Genomic DNA, 8275 nt, shown 5'->3' on the forward strand with positions numbered 1-8275 from the left:
TTATTTGCAAAACTGGTCTGCGGCTCGAAAGTGTTCCTTTGCGTAAATTTTACTACTCATCAATTACTTCAAGTTTTTTAAGAGCGCACCTAACGGATGTAATCTCGACTTAATTGGCGGTTGTTATCGGTATCCCATTCACCTAATTACGGTTAATTATACTTATCCAAATAGGTGGAATGAAATCTCCAAATTCGGCAGTCCAGCAATGCCCTTTTGTTCCTTGGAATATACGATCGGTTCTCAGAACCTTGCCGGTTTCAATCCTGTATTGTCGTATACCACTAGAAAACTAAAATCGATTGATCTGTAATTCATGAATCTAAAACTTAATAAGATTGACTCTCTCCTCTTCCCTGGAAAGAGGGCTTTCGGCGACTGTAAAAACAATTTAAATATTCCTAGAGGAACAGTCGCAAATTGGATCGATCCGGTACGAAACTTGCGTTATCAGCGATAAGACAAACAATTAAACAAATTGAACACTCCTCGTCTCCTAGAACAAATAAGTCAATTCTTAGTAACGAAGCGCCCAACTTAAAACGCTTCTAGATACCGGGTGTTCAGCAAATCTGATCGACTCCACGAATATACGGTGTGGTCATAACTTCGGGTATGAATTTCCAGGTGGAAAATGGGAAATTTTCCAATGTTAATTAAAATACAACTTTTTGAAAACGGTCAAGCTATACGCTACTAACGCAAAATTTTCTGTAGAATTAAACGATTATACAAAAAAGAGGGTAAATGGTATACGTTTGTCCAAAAGTTCGACAACACGTGAAATACGGATGAAATAATTCACCTTCAAGTTAAAATTATCCCGTTAGGAAAATGTAAAATTAACGAACGGGGAACTTTTTTTGATTGTGCGTACCTACCTACATTATAATTATACTAAAGCCTACAGGGGGGTGTAAATTATTGGTAACGGTTATTTTAAAGGTTTACATAACAGATAAGATATAACTTTTTATTGCCGTCTATTTATGGAAATCATTTGTAACGTAAACAACACGCGAAAGCACAAATCTCGGCAGCATCAAACGCTAAAACGCTATATCGCAGGAGGTAAAGTCCATTTTACATTAAATTGCTTGTAATTGGCGTCGTCTAGATCCATACAGCCCAGGCCCATAATCACCTACGTGGGTGAGACGATTGAAAAGCGTGGAAAGCAATTTTGACACGCACATAGTGATTTCATTTCAATGAATAATTTTGTAGCATTTTCTATTGACCTACGGGAGCTAAATTAATTGTCATTGCGGACCAGCATTTAGGCAACATATTTAGGAAGTCAGATCGCATTCGTGGGATTCGCTCCGTTTATACTTTATTTCGAAACGGATCATCCTGAAATTAAGATCTGCAAACGACAGCTTATTTTTCAAGAGGTTCACATTAACTGGGTTTTGAAACTGATTGAAATCTTACGTATTGAAAAAAGTTTTTTTATTTCATAAATTCGGTTCATAAGTAAATAACTGGAAACAATTACAATTGCGTTTTTATGGATGGCAATAATTAGCCGGCTTTAAACTGTCATCAGTAGTAAATTTCTCAAAACAAAATTCGCAACCGATTTTACAATTGCAGACGTCCACATGGAGTAACTAACCCTTTTATGCATTAGCGTCGACTGTGGCTGCGGTTTTCTCGCCACTATCCTGAGTAAATTCGGAAATGTCGCCGACGGACGACCCTTAACTCGTAATTGAACATTGAATGTCGAGTACGTCAATCAGTCATAAACTGAGAGATTCAAGTAATCATTTAAATATTCTACAAGGAACAGAGATAACTTTAAGTGAATATTCGCGCTTCAGGAATTTAAACACCCTTTTTGGAAGATGAGAAAATCTGATGTAGGTACTTTAAATGTCAACCATGTTGATAAATTGATTAGTGAATGGGAAATCATTTGGGAATTTGATGTATATAAAGCTCTTCGCCAGTATTGAATTGTTATCCCACTGTTCTGCTCCCATTAGCGCTGTAGCATTGTTTAAAAAACAATGGCTGTAGGTAATTGGAGTGCGCTTCCATTTCAAAAACATTTGCTTCGCCCGTAGCAGTTTAATCAATTTCATTCACTTCGAAGGACTCTAATTATTGGTAAACGAATTCCTTTCTTTAGAATGATTTAGATCTCTCCCAGTAACAAGGAACTTTTCATATTCGTCCCTAATAATTTAATATTTACATTTAATTTTCTAGATTACCTTAAGATTTCGTCAATATAAAGAGATTTCGAGACGGTTTTTGAAAAGGACGAACGACAACTTCTTATATCCGTTTGGATTCTCAACGTGTACTTTCATGCAAGGGATTTAAGAATACAAAAAGAAGGTCGCGCGAATATTTATACGCCGCCGTGTGTGTGAAATAGTGGAAATTGCACCGTGCTCGAGGTTGGCATAATAATACATCGTGTGCGGACAATTCGCACCCGGACATTTCGCTCCCGGATAATTCGCACCCGGACCATTCGCACTCGAAAAATTCGCTCACGAATAATTCACACCCGGATAATTCTGTAAATCTTTGGTTTATTAAAATTAAATATTTTTAAGAGGCTACTAGACGATTGCCTTTACAGAATGTATGTAGTAGTGCACATATTGGTAAACATCTACTTCATGGAAAAATGTTTCAAATAATAGTTATTTGGTCTTTCATTTTCAACACATCGCGATTCTTTAAGTATTTCCATTTCTTAAATATAATCACGCTGGTTTTTTTTGAAGTTGTATGAAGAGTCTGATATAGTTAAATCCTGTAATTTAAGAAGACATAATTTTTATCTACTGCGCTTTCGTTTTGAGAAAATAAGAATAGGTAACTGAAACGTCTTTTGTGGAGTAATTAAATACCAAATAGTTATACCTAGTTATAGTATATCTACAATATTATGTGTAATATTCGCTACTTTTGAGACGCTCTTAATATTAAAACAAAATCAACATATAATACCGTACATGCACAAACAAAGTGATAAGTCTAAAGTTAAAAATATTTACATTATAAGATCAAGATGAAAATAGAAAAAGGAAGTAATTTTAAGGCTCCCTTACATAAAGATTTCTTAATGAAGACACATAAAAAATTGTTCTTTATTTCTTTAGTTGAAAAGGGTGACAAAGGAAATGAATTAAATTTATTTTAGACAAAACGAGTATGTATAAATGACAATAGAACAATGCATTTCATAGATGGCACTAAATTTGGATAAGTAATTAAGATAATATTATAATTAAAGGTAAATTTGAAAAGACCCCGAAAACACAAATTGCACTTCATAAAGAAACAATAAGAGAAATATCGTAATTACATCCTTTCTATTATTTCTGGAAGATGAATAGGGTTTATTACAAGGTAAAAGTAATTAGGTCCGAAAAATCAGGTTTAAGTACGTATGACCACAACTAATTAGAACTTTAACGCCTGTATAGTATCTTCATTCTTGAACGTTTGACAGAGTGGTATTTTAAAATTTATCTGAGCACGGGTTATGATTTTGTGTATACTTATTTTTTAATTTTAAAAAATTTTATTTCTGGTGGTAGTGTTGTGGTGGTGTTCAGAAAAGGTAAGTTTCCAGTTTTCTTAGAACCAGTTTTACGTTTCTTTGACCACATATGGCTATATGTTGATTATTGGTGACAGTAAAATTACACTAACTGCTTATTTTTTTGCGTTATCTTTGCTACAACTATGGTAGTGAATGAACTTAAAAGTTTCTTTTTGATTTTCTTACTGTTATTTAGTTTATAGTTTGAAGAGATACATGGAAAAATTCTGGCATTTTTTTAAGAGATTGTTAATAAGCAAAACAGTAAGGGTTTTGAAAATCTTGAAACGTTTTAGGAACAGGTCGATATTGATGATTTTTTCTTTTAAATGTTTGTAATTATTAAGTACCTACAGGGTGTTTTTTTGGGAGCTTTAGTTAAACGTTTCTGGGAAAGTAAAATACGTAGGTTTTTGAAAATTTGTACTTAGGAGTTACTCTGAAGGCCGAATCGATGTAAAATATTTTCAAAATGTCCGCACTTCCGGAAACACCGGAAGTATATAGTAATTCCGTTATTTTAAATGGAAACCCCTATTTTTTATTGCATTTTTGGATTCTACGTGAAATTTCAGTTCTTTTGATACCCATATGTCGATATCTGCCATTTATGATTTTTAAGATTTTAAGATTTTTGACTTTAAGAAAAAAAATGGCGGATGCAGATGGTACCTTGATAATTGATTACTTGAAAACGGTTATAGTCATGGCAACCCATTTTTATCAGTGCATAGAGAATGAATAGGGCTTTCTTTTAGTGTACTTAAAAAAAAGTTAAGTTGCGTACAACCGCACCTATGGAGATCAAAATTGAAGAAACTTCAAAATCCATAAACTCAGTTTTTTTAAATGGAATGACCATGTTCTTAATATTGCATGAGATAGAGAATCGAAATTGGCATATTTTGATATTACATGTTCCTATAGCTATCTTTAACAGTTTCTGATTTATTCCCATTTCATTGGATTGATCTCGGAATTGATGTCATTTTTTTTCGCATTTTCTTTTTAGTAGATGGCCATGATTTTATAACAATCGAATTTTAAACAAATCAAGGAATGGATTCTTTAATACCATTGATTCTAGTTCTAGTCTAAATAATTCATTAATAAATAACTCATTTATTAAGGATATAGGACGGAAAATTTTTGAAAAATTTGTTAATCTTACATTTGCAATTCAATTCATTTTCTTAAATATTCTCTTGTAGAGCTTTGTATCACTTGTGCTTCAACCGTTTGTAGTGCATTAGGGGTACAAAATTTCCAAAATTCATAAAATTTCGTTCCAGTTTTAGAATGAATGTACGGAAAGCACGCGCCGCGATTCTGCCCATTTCACCATAAATAACAATTAAATTCCAAAATAGGTGAAACCACTGCGAGTCATTTTTCGATTTTTGGAAAACTTATGTTAACCTATAACAGTGGGTGATGGATTAGTGTCACTAGATTTGTTTAAAATTCAATTGTTATAGAATCATGGCCGACTACTAAAAAGAAAATCCGAAAAAAATAGTGTCAATTCAATAAAATGGGAATAAGTGAGAAACTGTTAAAGATAGCTATAGGAAAATGTATTGTCAAAATATGCCCATTTCGATTCTCTATCTCATGGAATAGTAAGAACATGGTCATTCCATTTAAAAAAACTGAGTTTTTAGTCTTTGAAGTTTCATAAATTTGGATATCCATAGGGGCGGTCGTATGCAACTTAACTTTTTTTTAAGTGCACTAAAAGAAAGCCCTATTCATACTCTATGCACTGATAAAAATAGGTTGCCATGACTACAACCGTTTTCAAGTAATCAATTATCAAAGTACCATCTGCATCCGCAATTTTTTTTCTTAAAGTCAAAATAACTTAAAAACCATAAATGGTAGATATTGACATATGGGTATCAAAAGAAGTGAAATTTCACGTAGAATCCAAAAAAGCAATAAAAAATAGGGGTTGCCATTTAAAATAACGAAGTTACTATCTACTTCCGGTGTTTCCGGAAGTGCGGCCATTTTGAAAATATTTTACATAGATTCGGACTTCAGAGTAACTCCTAAGTACAAATTTTCAAAAACCTACTTATTTTACTTTCCCAGAACCTTTTAACTAAAGCTCCCAAAAAAACACCCTGTATATAGGTACTTCCTTTTTAATTTTTGTATGGTATACCCAGTACTAAAGCAAAACCCTTAGCATTGGTAATTGCGCAAAAAGGAAGATAGGACATCTTTGGAAAGGCTTTCCTTCTCTGAATTTGGTGAGACTATAATTTTTTAGATTTGATATTTTCCAAAATATTCTAAAAGTAAGTTGAGGGCACGCTGTTGTTTATGTCATTGGAAGGATGTCGGGCCGATCACTATGTAATAGAAGCTAATGCGATCGTGCGTCAAAATTATGCAGTTGCAAGTGGTATAAAAAAGAGAAAACTTGTACCTGCAACGTCGAATGCGCTGGAAATGAAACAACTAAACCAAAAAAATTACAAACCCGAATTCAGAGATGGGCGACCTTACCAACGATGCATCATTTAAGATTTTAAGGGTTGCACTGTCAGTGATGCGAGACAAAGACATTAGTGAGCAAGTTTTATTTTAGACACTGTTTCCTTCCATGATCAATTTGACGTGCGAAAGCGTTTTTTGAAAATTATTTTAATTTACAGAAATAGCTATGTATCGTTTCTAATGCATATTATTTAGCTTCGGAGAAATAACACCAAAATCTCCCCATAAAAATTGTTATAATAAAAAATGGGTAGATTTTGGTGTTATTTCTCCGAAGCTTCTTAAGCACCCCCTTGAGAGTCATGGATCTTCAAAATTTCAGTATATTATTTAAATAATAGCCATATAATTTATAGCAAGATCAATTTTTTTCACGATATTTATCAACATTTTTTGCTTTTTTCGTTACTTTACAGTTCTTATCTCTTTAATTTTACGGAAACTCTCAAGAATCTATTTGTTTTACGTTCAAATATGATTATAATTTACTTGAGATTCTTTTAAGACAATAGGTACATACGTATTTCGTATTTATGTATTTATTTATTTATTTATTATCCCCCTCTTGTTCTGGGCCCTCACCACGCTGGTGCCTATGCGGAAGGTCTTAAGTTGTTCCCGGTATTTACCTTACGAATTAGGAAAACAATTAATACAATAGGTGCGAAAGTAATATTTCTGAGAAAAAGTGACCAAATTATGATTAATAGGTGGGATTGCTTTGGTGAGATATCGTTTATTTACATTATAAACATCTATTGAAGTATATCAACAATAAACTCAAATGCAACGTTGATAACGATAACGCTCTTGACCTCAGCGTTCCGTTAAGTAATAAATATTTTTGCAATGGATACAGCATTGTCTCTCTGGAATCTATTGTAAGTAAATTATCTAAACAAATGTGTACAAAACATTAACAATTTGAGTCCGAGGTTTTCCAAGAGATGCATTCCCGTATGATCCGTAAAAAAATGTGTTTATGTTTGAAATTGATGAAGCCGTCCAGTAGAAAGACCAGATCAACGAAATTTTGAGGGACATTTCCGTTGGCCATATAAATTTTGAATAGGCGCTTAGGGTAGAAAAACCAACCGCTGCAAAACTCAGACCATTATAAGTTATTTTCAAAAATGCAAATGACGCATTAAAAGTACTAAAATCCAAAAGCAAAATACCACGCGAAAAATTCCCTGTTCTCCAAATCAAAAATGATAAAACTCCCCTTCAAATGAAGGAATGCAAAAAAGCTTATGCTGAAATGGAAAGAAGAAAGAACTTAGGCGAAAATGTCTCCTGGCCTTTTTAATAACTCTCAACAATAGTGGTTAATAGCAAACGTAGTCGAGAATACAATTCACCTGAAATAAATGCTCCACAAAACTCAAGAAAGGATATCCCTGCACAACAATCTTCAAGGAATCGTCAATGATTAGCTTGGGACGTCAACGGCTACCACAACTTAACAATATTCCTCAAGGACATCATGGCATATGCTAGGTAATACAAATTTATACTAAAGTATGATAAGTCATGATAAATTATTAAATGCTAGAGGTCAAAACTTGCTTAAATTTATCACAAACATATGACCTTTTGAGCTCAGAAGGGCGCTTTTCTGTAACAGATAACAGCACAAACAAAGAAGAGGGATAGTGACACACTAATCAGGTAAATCGGACACAATCGGACATAATTTACACTGGCAAAGCAAAATTTTGACTTGACCACGGATTGTCCGTACAAATTTGATGTTGACAAAAACATAAACGTGACCGTAAATTCAAGAAAACTACATTACGATACACAAATAACTAAATTTCTATACAACATCAATGTAATCCAATTGATTCAAAAAGGATATGTATTAACAAAGTCTTCGGTGTGACACAAGTAATGTAACTATAAAATCGTAGATATCTAGGTCTCAGTAACTTCAAAAACTAATTTACAAAACAACGGTAACTAGTATCTTCGTATAACAGTTTCGTTACACTTGCAGTTAAACAGAAATTTCCAAGAATAAATTACTTCGATGTAAGTAGGTCGCCAGGTAATGTAAGTAGAGTATAGAATGACATGACATGAAAAATGTGCAGAAATTCACTGAAAAAAAATTCGACTGTCAGATTTTCGTTAAAAATATAAATTAATATTCCGGTTCTTTCCGTTTAAACGCGGCGCTCCATCAAT

This window comes from Photinus pyralis, unplaced genomic scaffold (genome assembly GCF_008802855.1).
Source record: "Photinus pyralis isolate 1611_PpyrPB1 unplaced genomic scaffold, Ppyr1.3 Ppyr1.4_LG1, whole genome shotgun sequence".
NCBI classification, from domain to species: Eukaryota; Metazoa; Arthropoda; class Insecta; order Coleoptera; family Lampyridae; genus Photinus; species Photinus pyralis.